At 36.9% G+C, this 19,608-nt stretch overlaps 1 protein-coding gene across 1 annotated transcript in view; it reads right to left on the reverse strand.

The window, feature by feature from the left end:
* MNAT1 (MNAT1 component of CDK activating kinase) overlaps nucleotides 1-19,608 on the reverse strand; it is a 200,927-nt gene that overhangs the window by 150,020 nt on the left and 31,299 nt on the right. The window lies entirely within an intron of this gene.

The raw sequence follows: 19,608 nt of genomic DNA on the forward strand, positions 1-19,608 counted from the left end.
TTGTGTTGTCTTTTTATTTTCTCCTTAGGTAGTCTTTCTCTTCATTTCTGTCTAGGACTCTGTATCTTAAGCTGTGGTGTCATTTTTGTTTTGTTTCTGTTTTTTAAATTAAGTCTCTGGTTGAGCCCTTGTGATGAATATTTTAAATAAATACATTGGGTTTAAAAAAAAAAAAAGAGACCACTTCCCTTCCCCCCAATACCTCTCCACAACACTACTAAAGGCCTACTTAGGACAATATCTTTTACACAATACATCATATCTAGCTATCAAGAAAAACTTACAAGCCATACCAAAAGGCAGAACATAAGTGGAAGACACAGAGCAAGTTCAGAACAAGTTCAGCAAGTTCATGACAGGGATGGTAGAATTACCAAACCAGGAATATAAAACAACTATAATTAATATGTTAAGGGTTCTAACAAATGAAGTAGACAAGATATAAGAACAGGTGAGCAATGTAAACAGAGATGAAGAATGCCTTTGATGGTCTTATTAGTAGACTGGACACAGCTGAGGAAACAATCTTTGAGCAAAAAAATATACCAACAGAATCCTCGAAAACTGAAAACAAAAAAGACTGGACAAAGAGAATATGCAAGGACTGTAGAACCACAAAAAGTGTAAGATATGTGCAACTAGAACACCAGAAAGAGAAGAATGAAAGCAGAGAAGAAATGTTTGAAACAACAACTGAAAATTTCCCCTGTATTAACATCAGAGACGAAACCGAAGATCCAAAAAGTTCAGAGAACACCAAGGAAGACAAATGCCAAAAAAAAAAAAAAAAAAAAACCCAAACCAAACCAAACCAAACAAAAAACCTAGGCAGATCATTACCAAATTACAGAAAATTAGAGATAAAGAAAAACATGATGAAAGAAGCCAGAGGGGAGAAAACACCTCACTTATACAGGAACAAAGATAAGAATTACATTCAACTTCTCCCCCAAAAAAACATGCAAGAGAAATAACTTAAGTGAAATATTTAAGGTGTTTACAGAAAAATACCTCCAACCTAGAATTCACTACACTGCAAAATTACCCTTTAAAAGTGAAGAAAAAAATGAATACTTTATCAGACAAACACTGAAAAAACTTATTGCCAATAGACCTGTCTAGTAGGAAGTGTTAAAAAATGTTCTTTAGAGAAAGAAAAATAACGGGCCAGAAACTCTGATCTCTACATAAGTAAAAGAAGAGCACTTGAGAGAAATAAATGAAGGTAAAATAATAATTTTATTATTCTTAATTGATCTAACAAATAACATTTAGTTCAAAATAAAAACAGCAATAACATATTTGATTATGTAAACTTATGTATATATATTATGTGCATATATATATGTGCCTATGTATGATTATATATAAGGGAAATGAACGATAGCAATAATACAAGAAATAGGAGGAAGGAACTGGAATTATTTTGTTATTATAAGACTCACACTACTGCCCGGTTGTATAGTGTTATGTAACAGTGGATTTGGATTAGGTGTAAATGTACTATTGCAAACTCTAGGGCAGCTACTATCGAAAGTAAAAAAAAGAAGTAAGACTGATATGCTAAGGAAGAGAAAATGGAATCACATAAAATGCTCATTTAAAACCACAACAGACAGAGGCTGGGAAGATGGTGGGGTAAGAGGACCCTAAGCTCACCTCGTCCCATGAATACAATTAAAAAACACTCATATCAGCATAAATAACACAGAAAACAACCCTAAGACTGGCAGAAAAAACTCTACAACTAAAGGCAGAGGCCACATCAAAGAGGATAGGAAGGGCAGAGACATGAAGGGGAGCCAAAAGGACTGCTACATCTGGGGGTTGGAGGGAGCTGCCCACAGAAAGAGAAGTGAGAAACAGACGATCACACCAGGGAGCCTGGACCGGGAAGACAAAGTCCCATAATATTTGGCTTTAAAAACAACAGGAGCCAACTTTCATATGTTCTTCTTTATTTTTAAGTTTTATTTATTTTTTTAGTAGTTTGTACATTCAACCTGGGGCTCGAACTTAAGACCCCCAGATCAGGAGTCTCATGTTCTTCCAACTGAGCCAGCCAGGCACCCCTCCTGAGTTCTTATAACCACAGGGAGCTAAAACCTGAAATTTCAAAAATCAGCAAGCTTGGTTCGGGGAGAGACCAGAGGGCATAGCAAGCTGAGTCCTCACACTGAAAGAGACAGCACAACAAACAGCTCATGGAGATACAGTGTAGAATCAGCAGTTTGAAAAATGCCTGTAGCATATAGGAGGGAGAGCTATTTACTCATCTCAGAGGGTATCCTGGAAGGGCAGGGATCACAGGAAGACCCCTCCAGGAACAAAGGAGCTATCAGGCACCTTTTCCCTCCCCTGCCCCTAAGCATAAACACACAGCCACCTACAGGAACAAGTGTGCCAACACTCACTACCTAACTGGATTATACCAAGACCCACCCTCTCATGCTTTAGCAGATGGCCCTTTCCAGTCATGCTTCCATCAGTCCAGGCGCTCTGGGTTCCTCCCCAGAAGACTTGGGCAAACCTTGACACTACAACATCTCCCAACCACCTTTAGGGGTCCTCAGTTCTGGCAGCCAAAGTGGCGCACCAGTCCCTATGGAAACCTGAGTTGTAGCTTGTTCAAATTGCACACCCCGCCCACACAGACCCTAATGACTATGACAGCAGCTGCAGGTCTCATTTCACAGGCACATCTGCATACATCTTTTTAAAACTATTGCCCCAGGATATAAAATCAATGCACAGAAATCAGCTGCATTTCTATACACTAACAATGAGACAGAAGAAAGAGAAATTAAGGAGTCGATCCCATTTACAATTACAACAAAACCATAAGATACCTAGGAATAAAACTAACCAAAGAGGCAAAGGATCTGTACTCAGAAAACTATAGAACACTCATGAACGAAACTGAGGAAGACACAAAGAAATGAGAAAACGTTCCATGTTCATGGATTGGAAGAACAAATACTGTTAAAATGCCTATGCTACCTAGAGCAATCTACACATTCAATGCAATCCCTATCAAAATACCATCAACTTTTTTCACAGAGCTGGAACAAATAATCTTAAAATGTGTATGGAAGACCCTGAATAGCCAAAGGAATGTTAAAAAAAGAAAACCAAAACTGGTGGCATCACAATTCCTGACTTCAAGCTCTATTAAAAAGCTGTGATCATCACAACAGTATGGTACTGGCACAAAAACAGACACATAAATCAATGAAACAGAACAGAGAACCCAGAAAGGGACCCTCAACTCTATGGTGAACTAGTCTTAGACAAAGCAGGAAAGAATATCCAATGGAAAAAAGAGAGTCTCTTCAACAAATGGTGTTGAAGAAAACTGGACAGCCACATGCAGAAGAATGAAACTTGACCACTTCCTTACACCACACATAAAAATAGACTACAAATGGAAGAAAGACCTAAATGTGAGACAGGAATCTATCAAAATCCTAGAGAACACAGCAGCAACCTCTGTGACCTCAACCACAGCAACTTCTTGCTAGACACAACGCCAAAGACAAGGGAAACAAAGATAAAAATGAACTACTGGGACTTCATCAAGATAAAAAGCTTTCGCACAGCAAAGGGCACAGTCGACAAAACCAAAAGACAACTGACAGAATGGGAGAGGATATTTGCAAATGATATATCAGATAAAGGGCTAGTATCCAAGATCTACAAAGAACTTCTCAAACTCAACACCCAAAAAACAAAGAATCCAGTCAAGAAATGGGCAGAAGACACAAACAGACATTTCTCCAAAGAAGACATACAAATGGCCATCAGACACATGAAGATGCTCAACATCACACAGCATCAGGGAACTACAAATCAAAACCATAATGAGATACCACCTCACACCAGTCAGAATGGCTAAAATTAACAAGTCAGGAAATGACAGATGTTGGTGAGGATACACAGAAAGGGAAACCCTCTGACACTGTTGTGAGAATACAAGCTGGTGCATCCACTCTGGAAAACAGTACGGAGGTTCCTCAAAAAGTTGAAAATAGAGCTACCCTACCACCCAGCAATTGCACTACTGGGTATTTACCCCAAAGATACAAATGTAGTGATCCAAAGGTGCACCTGCACCCAAGTTTATAGTAGGATTGTCCACAATAGCCAAACTATGGGAAGAGCCTAGATGTCCATCGACAGATGGATAAAGAACTGTATATATACAATGGAATACTACTCAGCCATCAAAAAAATGAAATCTTGCCATTTGCAGTGACATGGATGGAACTAAAGGGTATTATGCTAAGCAAAATAAGTCAATCAGAGAAAGACTACCATATATCACCCATATGTGAATTTTAAGAAACAAAACAGAGGATCATAGGGGAAGAGAGGAAAAAATAAAACAAGACGAAATCAGAGAGGGAAACAAACCATAAGATACTCTTAATCATAGGAAACAAACCCAAGGTGGCTGGAGGGGAGGGGGGAGGGGGATGGGGTAACTGGGTAATGGACATTAAGGAGGGCACGTGATGTAATGAGCACTGGATATTTATATAAGCTTGATGAATCACTGAACTCTACCTCTGAAACCAAGAACACGTTATTTGTTACTTAATTGAATTTAAATTAAAAGAAATACTATGACCTGTAAAAAAAAATAAATAAATTTTTTTTAAAAAATTAAAAGATTATCGGAGTAGATCAAAAAACAAGGCCCAACTATATGTTATCTACAAGAAACACACTTTAAATACAAAGATACTTTAAAAGTAAATAAATGGAGAAAAATATACTGTGCTAACACTAATCAAAAGAAAGCAGGAGTAATTTCAAAACTTGGAAGTAACCCAGATATCCTTCAGTAGGTGAATGGATAAACTGTGGTATATCCAGATGATAAAATATTATTCAGTACTAAAAAGAAAAGAGCTATCAAGTCATGAAAAGACTTAAATGCATGTTACTAACTGAAAAAAGTCAATCTGAAAAGCCTACCCAGTATAAGATTACAACTATATGACATTCTAAAATAAGCAAAATTGAAGACAATTAAGAAGAACAGGGGTTGTGGTTGGCAGGGGGAAGAAGATTTTTATAGCAGTGAAAAAACTCTATATGGTATTATAATGATGGATGTATGTCATTACACTTTTGTCCAAACCCAGAATGTACAACATCAAGAGTGTATCCTAAAGAAAACTATGGACTCTGGATGATAATGATGTATCAGTGTACATTCATCCTTGGTAAAAAAAAAAAAAAAAAAAAAATACCATTTCTGATGAATGATGCTGATAACAGATATATGAGAAATCTCTGCACCTTCTTCCCAATTCTTGTTATAAATATAAAACTGCTCTAAAAAAATTAAGTCTATAAAGCAATAATAATGTTAACATTTTTGTTTCTAGAAAGCAAAGTATACCAATGTTTGCTCAACATTTATTAACATTTTCAATTAATCATTTTAAATATCCAATAAATACTAGAGAAACTCAATTAATAAAATAACAGATAGGCTTGAGACCTATTCCTCAGATTGTTTTAAAACCCATGTCGTATTTTAAATTTGTAAGTAATTTTTAGTTTTTGAATAGTACAGACAATTTTTTTGAATTTCACTAATAAAGAGAAAACTCAAGCCTTTTAAAAACCAAATGGCCATCCAATAATCAACTTAATGAAATGAGTTATTATATATAAAAGAACTTAAACCAGTGTCTGGCACACAGTAAATGCTCAACAATTGTTAGCTGTACCTCTACATTTATCAAGTCCTTTCCATCTGACCAAATAATTCCTAAACTGTCCAGACACAGTATTTTCCACTTATCTGTTTTTTTGAGAGAGAGAAAGTACATGCACATGTGCATGTGAGCAGTAGAGGGGCGGGCACAGAAGGAGAGGGAGAAAGAATCTTAGCAGGCTCCATACCCAGCACAGAGTCCAACGCAGGTCTCAATCTCACAACCCTGAGATCATGACCTGAGCTGAAATCAAGAGTCAGACACTTAACCAACTGAACCACCCAGGTACCCCCCCACTTATCATTTAAATTTTCAGCAACTTTCAACATCCTGAATTCTGGTATTTCTATAAAATTGGTGCATATTCCTTCCATTTTCATCAACACCAAGAACATATTCTATGACAGGTATTTATGGGAAAAGTACTTCTCAAAAACCATTTAAAGTTAAAACAATTACCTCTAGAAAAAAAATTTTAATATTGAATACAAATAAGTATTACTTTTGATAAGTATTCTTGAGTTTTTAGAATATGAGAGGGTAAGTTTACTAACTCCATTAGTAAAAGCTAGCTTAGTGATTTGTCCAATTATTCAAATATATGTAGCCAACAGAATTTAAGACATTTTTTTTCATAAAAGGCTAAGGATGGAAATATCTAAGTAGTTAGAACTCAGCATGAAGAAGAAAACCTCAGTAAGGTTATAGCTGATGCCTGCATTTACATTATCAAAACTTTGTTTTGATAGATTTTGTTTTGAAGATTTGTTTCTTTCAAAGATACCACAGCTAGGCAAAAATAAAAACAAAAACTTTATTTTCAAGAATTTAAGATAAAATCACCTATTTCTTCACACTTGCTCATTGCTGTTTTGAAATTAATTCTAAAGATAATCTATATTAACAATGGCCCTTTTATCTTCAAATATGAAGTATGATTTTTTTTTAAGATTTTATTTATTTATTAGAGAGAGAGAGACACAGAGAGAGAGGGAACACAAGCAGGGGGAGTAGGAGAGGGAGAAGCAGGTTTCCCGCAGAGCAGAGAGCCCGATGTGGGGCTCAATCCCAGGATCCTGGGATCATGACCTGAGCTGAAGGCAGATGTTTAACGACTGAGCCACCCAGGCGCCCCTGAAGTATTATTTTTATGACAAAATACAAAATAGCTTTCTGAAACGTTCTTAAAGTGAAGCAAACTTTACTACTCATTCTACATAAAACACCAGTGAATAATAAGCTATCTTATGCAATATTCTTACCTATTATATCTAATTATACAGATAAAAATTATAAATTTTATAAATTATAATTGTACATTTACAAATTATATAGCAGAAATGTTTGTAAAAAATTTACAACCTTAAAAATATTAATTTATTATTTTAAAAATGAAAGTTATATCCACATGCAAAAGAATGAAATTGGACTCCTACTTCACACTATATACAAAAATTAACTCAAAATGGACCAATGACCTAAATATAACAGATAAACTCTTGGAAGAAAAACTCCTTTAGAAAATCTAGGAGAAAATCTTCATGATTTTGGATTTGGCAACGGATTCTTAGATATGAAACCAAAAGCACGAACAACAAAAGAAAAAAAATAAGCTATACTGGACTTCATTAGAATTTAAAAATTTAGTGCATCACAGGACATTATCAAAAAAGTGAAAAGACAACCTACAGAATGGGAAAAATATCTGCATATCATATATCCGGTATGTGTCTAGTATCCAGAACATATAAAGAACTATTACAGCTCAACAACCAAAAGGCAAACAACCTAATTAAAAAAATGGACAAAGATGTGAACAGAAATTTCTCCAAAACAGATATACAAATGCCCAACAAAAACATGAAAACATTCTAGGCATCATTAGACATTAGGGAAATGCAAATTAAAACTACAATGCAATGTCACTTCACATCCACTAGGATGGCTATTTAAAAAAAAGAGAGAAAGAAAACAATAACAAGTGTTGCTGAGCATATGGAGAAACTGGAACCCTCATACATTGCTGGTAGGAATGAAAAATAGTTCAGATGCTGTGGAAAACTTTTTGATCATCCCTCAAAAAGTTAAATATAGAATTACCATATGCCCTAGCAATTCCACTCCTAGGTATATACTCAGAAGGACTGAAAATAGGTACTCAAACAAATGCATATACAAACATGTCTGTGGCAGTTCTACTGACAATAACCAAAAGGAGGACAGAACCCAGATGTCCACCAACATATGAAGAGAGACACAAATTGTGGTGCATATACATACATACACACACACACACACACACACAACGAAATTATTCAACCATAAAAAAGAGTGAAGTATTGATACATGCTACAATTTGGATGAACCTTGAAAACGTTATGCTACATGAAGAAGGCAGGCACAAAAGGTTGTCTATTATATGATCCCATTTATATAAAATATCTAGAATAAGTTAAGTCCATAGAGACAGAAAACAGATTAGTGGTTACCAGGTACTGGAGAGGATGCGGAAACGGGGAGTAACTGCTTAATGGGTATAGGGTTTTCTTTTAGTGATGAAAATGTTTCAGAAGTAGATAGAGGTGGTGGTTGCACAACATTTTAAATGTACAAAATGCTGCTGAACTGCTCACTTTAGAATGGTTAATGTTACATGAGTTTCACGTCAATAAAAAAACTTAGAAACTGAAATTATATATTCTTACTATAAGATCAAGTTTATATATTCACTTACCATTTTCAACAAAGAATGAAAAACCTGGATTCTTACTCTAATATTAGCTTGCTGTGGGAATGGGGGGGCATCTTTTGTTTGCCTCTCCGGATATCAAGGCAAACTTTCTCCTTTTATAAACTAGTAATATTATGAACTTCCCAATCACACAATTTGGATGAGTTTGATCTCACTCCTAAATCAAGAGGTGATCACTGCCTGGCTTAATCCAATCAGTGAATGCCATCCTCTTTAAAAGTATGGTTGGTTGAAGATAAGCAAGCAACCCAATATGCCCCAGTGAAATATGAGGAGAGAAAATAGCAGGGAAAAAAGCTTCCCATCATACCTTTTATTTTTCTTTTTAATTTTAATTCCAGTTTAATACACAGTGTTATATTAGTTTCAGGTGTACAATATAGTAATTCAACAATTCTATATGTTACCCAGTGCTCATCAAGATAAGTGTACTCTTAATCCCCTTCACCTATTTCACCATACCCCTACCCACCTCCCCTCTGGTAACCATCTGTTTGTTCTCTATAATTAAGAGTCAGTCTTTTGGTTTCTCTCTCTCTCTTCTCTTTGTTCATTTGGTTCTTAAATTCCACATATGAGTGAAATCATATAGTATTTGTCTTTCTCTGACTGACTGCTTAGCATTATACTCTCCAGCTCCACCCACGTTGTTGCAAATGCCAAGATTCATTTTTTTGTCTGAGTAACATTCGTGTGTGTGCGTGCACGCACATGCTCGCAACATCTTCTTTATCCATTCAGCTATCAGTGGGCACTTGGGCTGCTTCCACAATTTGGCTATTGTAAACAATGCTGCAATAAACATAGGGGTGCATGTATATTTTCAAATTAGTGTTTTCTTATTCTTTGGGTTCCTGTCATTCCCTCTAAGCCTATAAGAGAAAGCAACTATTTTGTTTATCTAGATGCAAACTTAGAAAGATGGCACTGTGGGGGCGCCTGGGTGGTTCAGTCGTTAAGCATCGGCCTTCAGCTCAGGTCATGATCCTGGGGTCCTGGGATTGAGCCCCACATCCGGCTCCCTGCTCAGTGGGAAGCCTGCTTCTCCCTCTCCCACTCCCCCTGCTTGTGTTCCCTCTCTCTCTGTGTCTCTCTCTGTCAAACAAATAAAATCTTAAAAAAAAAAAAAAAGATGGCACTGTGAAGAGAAAATAGAAGCCAAGATATAGAATGAACAAAATAATGGTTACATTATTGAGCTACTGGATCAAGCCTTATCTACAGCTGTACTTGTCAGTAACAGGTCAATAAATTCTTTAAGATAGTTTGAGTTGAGGGGTGCCTGGGTGGCTCAGTCGTTAAGTGTCTGCCTTCGGCTCAGGTCAAGATCCCAGGGTCCTGGGATCGAGCCCCACATTGGGCTTTCTGCTAGGCGGGAAGCCTGCTTCTCCCTCTCCCACTTCCCCTGCTTGTGTTCCTTCTCTCGCTGTGTCTCTCTCTGTCAAATAAATAAATAAAATCTTTAAAAAAAAAAAAGATAGTTTGAGTTGAGTTTCCTATTATTTACAAACAAAAGCATCTAAAATTATATACTACTTAAATGACCTTTCAAAAACAGTCTTCAATTACCTTACCCATAAAAGCAATAATCCCTAAATTAACTCTCTCCCAGAAATGTTATTCAAATGAGAGACATATGTGAAGGCATTATGAAAACTATCTACATGCCCTAAGATCAAGCCACTGATTTTTTTTATTCTAGAATGCATTTCCTGAAATGATAAATCCAGCATTTACCACATAAAAGTTAGTTTTCTTGCAAAGATAATTCTTTTACTCTAGAATCCATTTCTTTAAAAAGATAAAGCTATGACTGACCACATAAAAGTCAATTAAAGACACGATGATATAATTAGATCTGCACTGGCAATCAGAAAACCTAGGTTGCCATTCCAGCTGTCTCTTATCATACGGGGAACTTTGAGGAAGTCAAATACCCATTTATAAAATATTTAAGGTTTCTTCCAAGTTTGATAATTCTAGATACCTTGAGTTGTTACAAAGGTTGTTAATTTTTCTTTTTCTAAATAGGAATAAATACATTTTTTCAGTATAACTGATGATTATCAGTTTAACTTTTCCATATCACCTATAATTACAAACTTTATATATGATACAGACTTTTCCTTAACACTTAAATTCCATCAAGTGTAACATATGATATTGTATTATAGGGATGTGATATAGAAGATTCTATGACAGATGGAGTTAGCAATACAAATAATAATAAGACACGGTCCCCCAGAATCTCTTCAAAAGTTTATATAATATAGTAATTTTTGCTCAGTAAAAATATATTATTTTCAGCGTTTTTAAAAATTATGTTTTTAAAGACATTTAAAAACATATACTTCAACATATACACATAGCAACACACATATGTACACAAACAGATATATATGGGTATATAGAGAAGAGGTTCCTTCAGAAGAAAAAGTTATTTTGCTAAGAACTTTGTTTCTTAATCTTAAATTTCTCATACTAAAAATAAAAGCAAAGCTATGCTGATAATACATTCTTTTGAATTTGTACCAACATAACATTATATAAGTTATCATAACAAAGTATAAGAATATGATACTACTTTGAATGCATACAACTTTTCTTCCAGAAAGCTTAAAAGTCTATACAAAATAAAGGCTAAGCTAGATTTTCCCTTTTCTACAGGTGGTAAAACAAAATGACTTGTCAAAGGTCATAATCTGGGGCACCTGGGTGACTCTTGATTCCGGCTCAGGTCATGATCTCAGGGTCTTGGGACCCAGCCCTGTGTCAGGCTCCTCGGTCAGTGCAGTCTGCTTGAGGATTCTCTCCCTCTCCCTCTGCCTCTCCCCCTCTCACTCGCTCATGCAGCTCTCTCACTGTCTCTCAAATAAATAAATAAATAAATCTTTTTTTAAAAGATCATAATTTAAGTGCAGGCCAGAAATATGTCTCACCGAATTCCTGAGCATATCTTTATACCAATGAAATGTTCCAAATCTAGCCAAGCCCCACCGCCCCCGAACCAGGGTATCTCACAGTGCTATCTTTGGTGATAGAATAGCCAAATCATCAGGTAACTACTTAACATGAAAAGTCTTAGATCCATTCGACAATGAATTATAAGGTTTATTTTACTCTATGGCAAGTCTAAGGATCAAACTGAATTCACTACCAGACCCTTATCTACAAACACCTACTGGGCACTTATATGCAGTGGTTCTACCTAAAGTTTAAAGTAAAATTATAAAGAAGTATAAGATTTGATCACTATCTTCAGGTATATACCACGTAGTTAGGCAAGAGAACACACCCATAAAACAATAGGGCAAGTTTGTGTCTAAGTGTAAAAATAGTAGATTCACTCCTTGAAAAATTGATTAATTATTGCACAACTGAGAAGGAAGGAAAGCATGGTTAAGTACACAGATTGTGGGAGCCATTTTGCCTCCTTTACTTTAGTCATTTGCTAGGCCTGCAACCCTAGACAAATTATTAACCCTCACTGTGCCTCAATTTCTTGTGAAAAAGAAAAATAATACCTTCCAGGGATTGGGACTGATGGGGAAGGGGATGCATAATCTGGATTCACAGACTTGTAAGATTTATACCCATTAATGCAGATAAAAATGTTAGAACTATATCAGGCATAGTACACTCTGAATAAATATCAGCTATTAAAACTAGTACTTACTGCAAGGAATGACCAATAAGGACCAAAAGCCAGTATCAAGGATTACCAATGGGAAAGGACTCAGGAAATGGGCTGAAAAGAGATGGGACTTGAAAAATCTGATGGCTTTGAAGTACAAAAGAAGGATGACATTCCAGGCAGAAGTCACAGCAAGAACAAAGGTATCAATACTCACAATTTATACACAGATCAATAAATATAACACTTTTAAGGGGAAAAAACAAGAGTTCATGTAAGCGTGCAAGGCAGGCTCTTACCCTTTGCCACCAAAGTACTCTCAAATGGCAGAGAAAAATGTATCTCCTGGTAGACTGCGGACACAGGCTCAAATGGTCTCCCACAAAGTCAACATTTCTTCAAATTAGATATTTTACCTTAAAAATTTATAAATGTTCAATTTGTCTCCATAATATAATCCTATTTATTTTCACTGAAAAAATACCTTAAATAATTACTAGTAATTCAATTACTCAAAATTTTTTTCATATTCTTTAGGTAAATTTGACATCCCAGAAAGATGTCTATAGATTCATGTACCACTAATGTACCACCACACTTCAAGAATCAAATATACTTTAGTTAAAGAAACAAGATAAAAAAAAAATTCCATGTATACCTGGGAATCTAGCATATGAAAGTAGTATTACAAATCAATGTAGAAAGGAATGACGACTCAAAGAAGTAGTATTACAATTCAATGTAGAAAGGAATGACGACTGAGTTAGTTACTTTTTCATCATACATAAAAGATAATATTCAAACTATATTTAGAGGTTCTATAAATCAGTAACACAAACAATGCTACAGAAAAATGGGTGGATTATATGAACAGGTAAATGGTCGGGACACCACTGACTTGCTAGATGAAAGGGGTGGGAGACTAGATCCCTATCAGACTGTATACAAAAAGAAATTCTGTTTGAATAAATGATCTAAACATGAAAGTGAAAGCTTTAAATTTAAGAAATTATAAGAGAATATAATGAGGACATCAGAGCAGAATTTCCTAAAAGTGACTAAAAAACTTTAACATATATAGGGGACCAATAAATTTCATTTTATCAAAATTAAAAACTTCTATATGGGGAGAGGGACACAATACTACTAAAAGACTCACGACTGAGTTAGTTACTTTTTCATCATACATAAAAGATAATATTCAAACTATATTTAGAGGTTCTATAAATCAGTAACACAAACAATGCTACAGAAAAATGGGTGGATTATATGAACAGGTAAATTATACCATGCAAATCCACTTGCTTCTTAGATAAGTTCCCTAGCTGGGAACAGCTCTTAAGGATTCTACTTATTTTATTTCCATGGGAAACTTCCTAGAGAAAGGGACAAACTGCAGCCCCAATGCTGCCATTGATTTCCTGGCCAAAACTTATCCTCATCATCCCGCTCTAAATTTTCCTCACCCTCAACTAGCACCTCTGCTCATCTAGGCAGCCTGCTACCAAGCTGACCCAGACCCTTACTCTTAAGGGATCTGAACCCCTGTTTACCATTCTCTGTTTACATTGTGCCTGCTGTACTTACACATTTACTACAACAGAACTGGGAGCACCAAGAGACACGCCAGTGAATCCCTTGAATGCCAGACATATTCTACACTGTCCTCATTGTGATGATGACCAGAATCAATTACTCTTGCCAGAAAGATGACTCCTTTTCTTCCCTGCTATCCTTTGAACCCAAGGATCCAAAATAACCAGACAATAGGTATGGTATAAAGACTAATGGAGGGGAGCCTGGGTGGCTCACCTGGTTACATGTCTGCCTTCAGCTCAGGTCATGATCTCAGGGTCATGAGACTGAGCCCCCACATCAGGCTCTGCGCTCAGCAGGGAGTCTACTGGAGATTTTCTCTCTCTCCCTCCTCCTCTGCCCCTCCCCCTCTACGTGCTGGCTCATGCATGCTCGCTCTCTCTCTCTCAAATAAATAAATAAATCTTAAAAAAAAAAAAAGATTTGCAGCCAAAACTAAATCACTGAAAGTGTCTGGGCAGAATGAGCATAATGCAGAAACTGGGCTGAAAAATTAATAAGGATCTTATAAAGAATCAAAACAAACCCAGTATCATCAGTTTAGGTTCAGCAAAGACCTTGAGACCTTGGGCTACTGCCAAAAAATGAACTCTCAGATTTCTTTAGTACAGTCCTAAACCCAGCCCGTTAAACTCAGCAGACTAGGCACAACTATCTAACCATTTGTATGGACATTAAACTTACTAAGTCTACTTTCTCAGCCTAATCTTTCCACTAGAATATGCTTCCATAGATAATATGCATTCTTAATGCAACTTTTTATTTTCAGCTGGGCACTTTGATGGCATAATAAGAGACCATACAATCAACTAGCTATAAACGTAAAAGCTACTGGCATAGAAATAACCATAAACTTTCTCAATATTTACTATGGAACAAGAATTCAGGGGGGAAGAGGACTTTACCAGATGAACCACACAAACATTAAAAAAGTCCTTCATAAAAGGTAAAGAATAACAGTGGTAAGTTTTAAAAGTATGCAGAAGGGGCGCCTAGGTGGCTCAGTCGGTTAAGTGTCTGCCTTCGGCTCAGGTCATGATCCCAGGGTCCTAGGATCGAGCCCCACATCAGGCTCCTTGCTCAGTGGGGAGCCTGCTTCTCCCCTTCCCTCTGCCACTCCCCTTACTTGTGCTCTCTCTCTCAAATAAAATCTTTTAAAAATAAATAAATAAAAGTATACAGAAAATACATTATTAAATTAAATACTTTCATTTGGATCATTTGGACTCCACCCAAAAATTATATAAACAAAAAGTATCTCCAACCAATTGGCATACCTACCAAAAACATAATTTTATGTGCATTAGTGTCAAAATGGGATTATATAGAGAATGAACACATATCGTACTTAGAGAGCTAACTCCCTAAAGCTAAATAAGCATACTCCCACTTCCTCAATTACCCAAATTAATTTTTTAAACACTATGCAATCCCTTAAACTGTCTCAAATGCAGTACCTTTTTTTCCTGTCATGCTCACACTCAATTCTCATGTCCTCCACAGAATGATGAATATGATCCACAGTAGTCCCAATAACTATTCATATTGTCCACATGCTTCAACCAGTGCCATACTGTTGTGAATCTCACCATCTTTACCCTCAGTTATGGACTCCCTTAACAGTATCCACTCTTCTTTTTCCCTAATACAGTTTTCTATATCTGGCTTACAATCTTCCTGTTAACCACTATTCCTATCATCATTTTTGGCAACTTGAACATCCTCATAAATGAGCCAGCCATTATTCCAGGCACCTAATTCCTTGACTTCCTTAACCCCAATGACCTCTTGTCCCAACCCACTTAAGTCACCCACCCTCATACCTTTAACCCTATTATCAATAGACACATCTCTGAATTCTTTATTTCTAGCATCCTACTCTCACAACACTTCTTCTTCTCCTTTCAGGTGACTTGTATTAAGTACCATCACTCTACCCTTTGACCCCAAGGGTCCCATCCACTGATCCTACTACTCTTCCCCATTCATCGCCCCCTTCAAGGTCGGATCCTACACAAGCTTACATTCCAGCATCTAGTATTATAACCTATCCTTTGCAAATACACTAAACTCACATGTCACTCTCTCTACTCTCTGTGATTGAACCCAACTATCCACTAGTCCATGCCTGTATCTGAGCTTCTGAATTTTGCTGAAGAAAACATCTCATAACCCTATGGACTGAATTCACTCTAAAATTATCACCACAGATCTCAAATGAGCATTCAATATCGCCAGACATTCCTTCTATACTTTCCAAGTATATTCATTTTCCCACTCTCTGAGAAAACGATTTCATACTTTCGCTTCTCTCCTCAGACTTCCAACATTTCCTTTTCTCACCTTAATCATAGCTAGTGACCTAGCCTCACACTATAATATGGGATGTAATCAGACAAAACTCACCTCATCTCTGAACACCAATTCTATCAGTCTGCTTCTTTAACCATATTAACTGTATTCCTTTATGTTAAAAATGAAAAAAGCATCCCTGCTCTTATCTAGAACCAACCTCTCCCCTCCACTTGCACTCTGTATCTCACTTTTTAATCTCTACTCAAATACTTTAGTTCTGCAACTTTCTCCTCTTTCTCCCTCATTATGACGTTCTTCCTCTCCTGAATCAACCCTACCCTCACTTGCCTCCTTCCCCAAAATTTATTCTCTATAGAACAACCAGATTAATATCTTTAAATTGGAAATTGGCTCATTTCATTCCCTGTTCATGATCCAATGGCATCTCATGTTAAATAGCACAAAATTCAATTCCAAGAACCTTGAAGACCCTACGTGACCTGACCCCTACCTAACTTTCCAGCTTCATGTCTTATCAATCTACTTTTGTCTTCTTTCTGCCCTTCCAACATGCCAAGGTCATTCAAGTTTTAGGACAACTGCACTTGTCTTCTCTACCAAAAACTCTCTTCTTCCCAGTCTTCCTATGGCTGTCTCTTCTCATTACTCAAGTCTCAAACCAAAAATATCTGTTCAGAAAGGCTCTTACTGAGGGGCGCCTGGGTGGCTCAGTCATTAAACGTCTGCCTTCAGCTCGGGTCATGATCCCAGAGTCCTGGGATCGAGCCCCGTGTCAGGCTCCCTGCTCAGCAAGAAGCCTACTTCTCCCTCTCCCACTTCCCATGCTTGTGTTCTCTCTCTCTCTCTCTCTCTCTCTGTCAAATAAATAAATAAAATCTTAAAAAAAAGAAAGGCTCTTATTGAAAAACTGTCCCTATTCCTATCTAAGGCTAAATCCTCTACTTGTGCCATAAAATAGCCACAATTCTTGTTAGAAACTGATCTCTCCATATTTTAAAAGATCTTATCTATCAGATATGTCTCCTCTTTACAGACACATTCTTTACCTCTCAATCCAAAGTTGGTAACCCTGTTATTTTCTCTCATAGTTAACTATGGTAGATTATCTTATGGCAACTCAACACCATTTTCATCATTCAATGCTCTTTCCAGAGACTAAAAATCTGGAAACTACATTTTCCAAAATCTCTGGCAGCAAGTCTACTTTTGACTCTAACTCTTGAGAAGCATATGCAAAAGATTTGGAAGGCAAAAGGACAGTGGAAGCACTATTGTTCCTTCAGCAGCAATAATGGACAGGCATATGGGTGTCCGCAGATCACACGTGAAGTTTCACTAACAGCTTTCAGGTGTTCTCCTATGAATCACACATTTCACTGATACAAAACTAGGACAAGCAGCAGCAGTTTTTCTACAACTCCAGCTCTTCCTGACATCTGAATGTAGCAGTTTCCCTTCTCTTATTGTTCCAGTCCTTTTAGTGGGTTTCTAAGCTTGTAATTGCCTGTATTAAATTCCTAATGGCTTAAAATATCTAAGGTGGTTTTTGTTTTCCTAACTAAACCCCAACTGATATACATCCTGCTCTCTAGAGCCCACTTATCAAAATCAATAATTTTATATTCGTTAATTTTTGTGTTTAATATCTTTCCCTCCTACTAGATTATTCCACAAGCACAGAGATCACATTTGTTATGCTAATTATTTATACCCCAAGCCTTGTATTTCAGGACAAATACTGGTTGAATGAATATAATACCTTGGTAAAATATAGTTCCACTCGCTGTAACAAACATAACAACTCCAGCTTTCAAAGTTTCTCTATCATCTACCACAATTTCACTCGTTAAAAACAATAGCTCCTGGAGTTTGCCTTCCTCTCTTCATTTGTTTATTCAGCCACCCAGAGCCTTGGAATTACTCTTCATTCTTCCCAGCACTCTGGCACTCCACATCCTGCACTAGAATACAACCAAGAACTCCCAAGTTGGCTTTTTACTTTTAGACCCATTAGATTGTCTCATTTGTGATTAACATGAAATGAGCTTATCTCTGTGATGAAACCAATAATGCAATCAGAGTTTCTGATCTAAATACCTAGCTTTGATCTTAAAATTACCTATTGATCATCCTTTTATAAAATATATATAAACAAAAGTTATATTATATCCCTTAAAAATGTGTTAATTCATCTAAACAAGTGCTCAACAAGGAAAAATGAAACCTTTCAGTATATAACTAAAACCAAGTATAAGGTCACTATTACAGTTTTATAGAAAATTCCTATTCAGAGAACTAAAATACTTTTGAGGAAAATCTAAACACACCACAGAAAATGGGCATTTATTTAGTTGTTTGATTGAACTTTATTCAATAAATATTCATTAATGTGATAGGCACTGTTGGAGGCACTGGGTATGCCTCAGGAAGCAAAAAAGATCCCTGCCCTCAGGAAGCCTATCAGAGAGGCTGGAGAAAGATCATGTAAGACAGAAGAGACACTGCAAGGACTCTGGCTTTTACTGCATGTGAACTGAGAAGTTACCGCAGTTTAGAGCAGAGAAGTGATGTGATATAAATTACTTATTTAAAGGATCACTCTAGGGGTACCTGGGTGGCTCAGTTAATTAAGTGTCAACTCTTGATTTCAGCTCAGGTCATGATCTCAGAGTCCTGAGATCAAACCCTGCAGCAGGCTCCACGCGGAGTGTGGAGCCTGCTTAAGATTCTCTCTCTTGGGGCTCCTGGGTGGCTCGGTCATTAAGCGTCTGCCTTCAGCTCAGGTCATGGTCCCAAGGTCCTGGGATCGAGCCCCACATTGGGCTCCCTGCTCAGCGGGAAGCCTGCTTCTCCCTCCCCTGCTCCCCCTGCTTGTGTTCCTGCTCTCGCTGTGTCTCTCTCTGTCAAATAAATAAATAAAATCTTAAAAAAAAAAAAAAAAAAGATTCTCTCTCTCGGCGCGCTTGGGTGGCTCAGTCAGTTAAGCATCTGCCTTCAGCTCAGGTCATGATCTCGGTCCTAAGATTGAGCCCAAAGTCAGGCTCCCTGCTCAGCGGGGAGCCTGCTTCTCTCCCTCTGTTCCTCGCCCTGCTTGTGCTCTCTCTCTCAAATATAAATTTAAAAAAAAAAAATCTTTAAAAAAAATTCTCTCTCTCTCTCTCTGCACTTCCCCCCCCCCCCACCTTCCCACGTCCGGTCCCTGCTTGCATGTGCTTGTGCTTGCTCGCTCACTCTCTCTCAAAAAAAAAAAAAATAATAAAATAAAATAAAATAAAAAAATCACTTTGGCCGGTATGGACAAAAGCAGATAAACAAAGTCATAGGCTATTACTGTAATCTAAGAAAAAGATGAAGGTACTCCAAACAAGGCAACAGCAATGAAGATGGACTGAAAAGTGCTCAAACTCTCACATTATACATTAACAGAAAAGGAACCAGAAACTACCAAAAGCATGAGAAGATGATCAGGGAAATACATTTTATAACGGTAGTGAAAAACCGTTTCACATCTGAAAATTTTTTTAATTTTTTTAAAATTATAAAGTCTGACAATACCAAAAGTTGGCAAATATATAAAA

Source organism: Eumetopias jubatus, unplaced genomic scaffold (genome assembly GCF_037043125.1).
Source record: "Eumetopias jubatus isolate StellerSeaLion01/CBP00866 unplaced genomic scaffold, mEumJub1_p1.0 scaffold_7, whole genome shotgun sequence".
Taxonomy (NCBI): domain Eukaryota; kingdom Metazoa; phylum Chordata; class Mammalia; order Carnivora; family Otariidae; genus Eumetopias; species Eumetopias jubatus.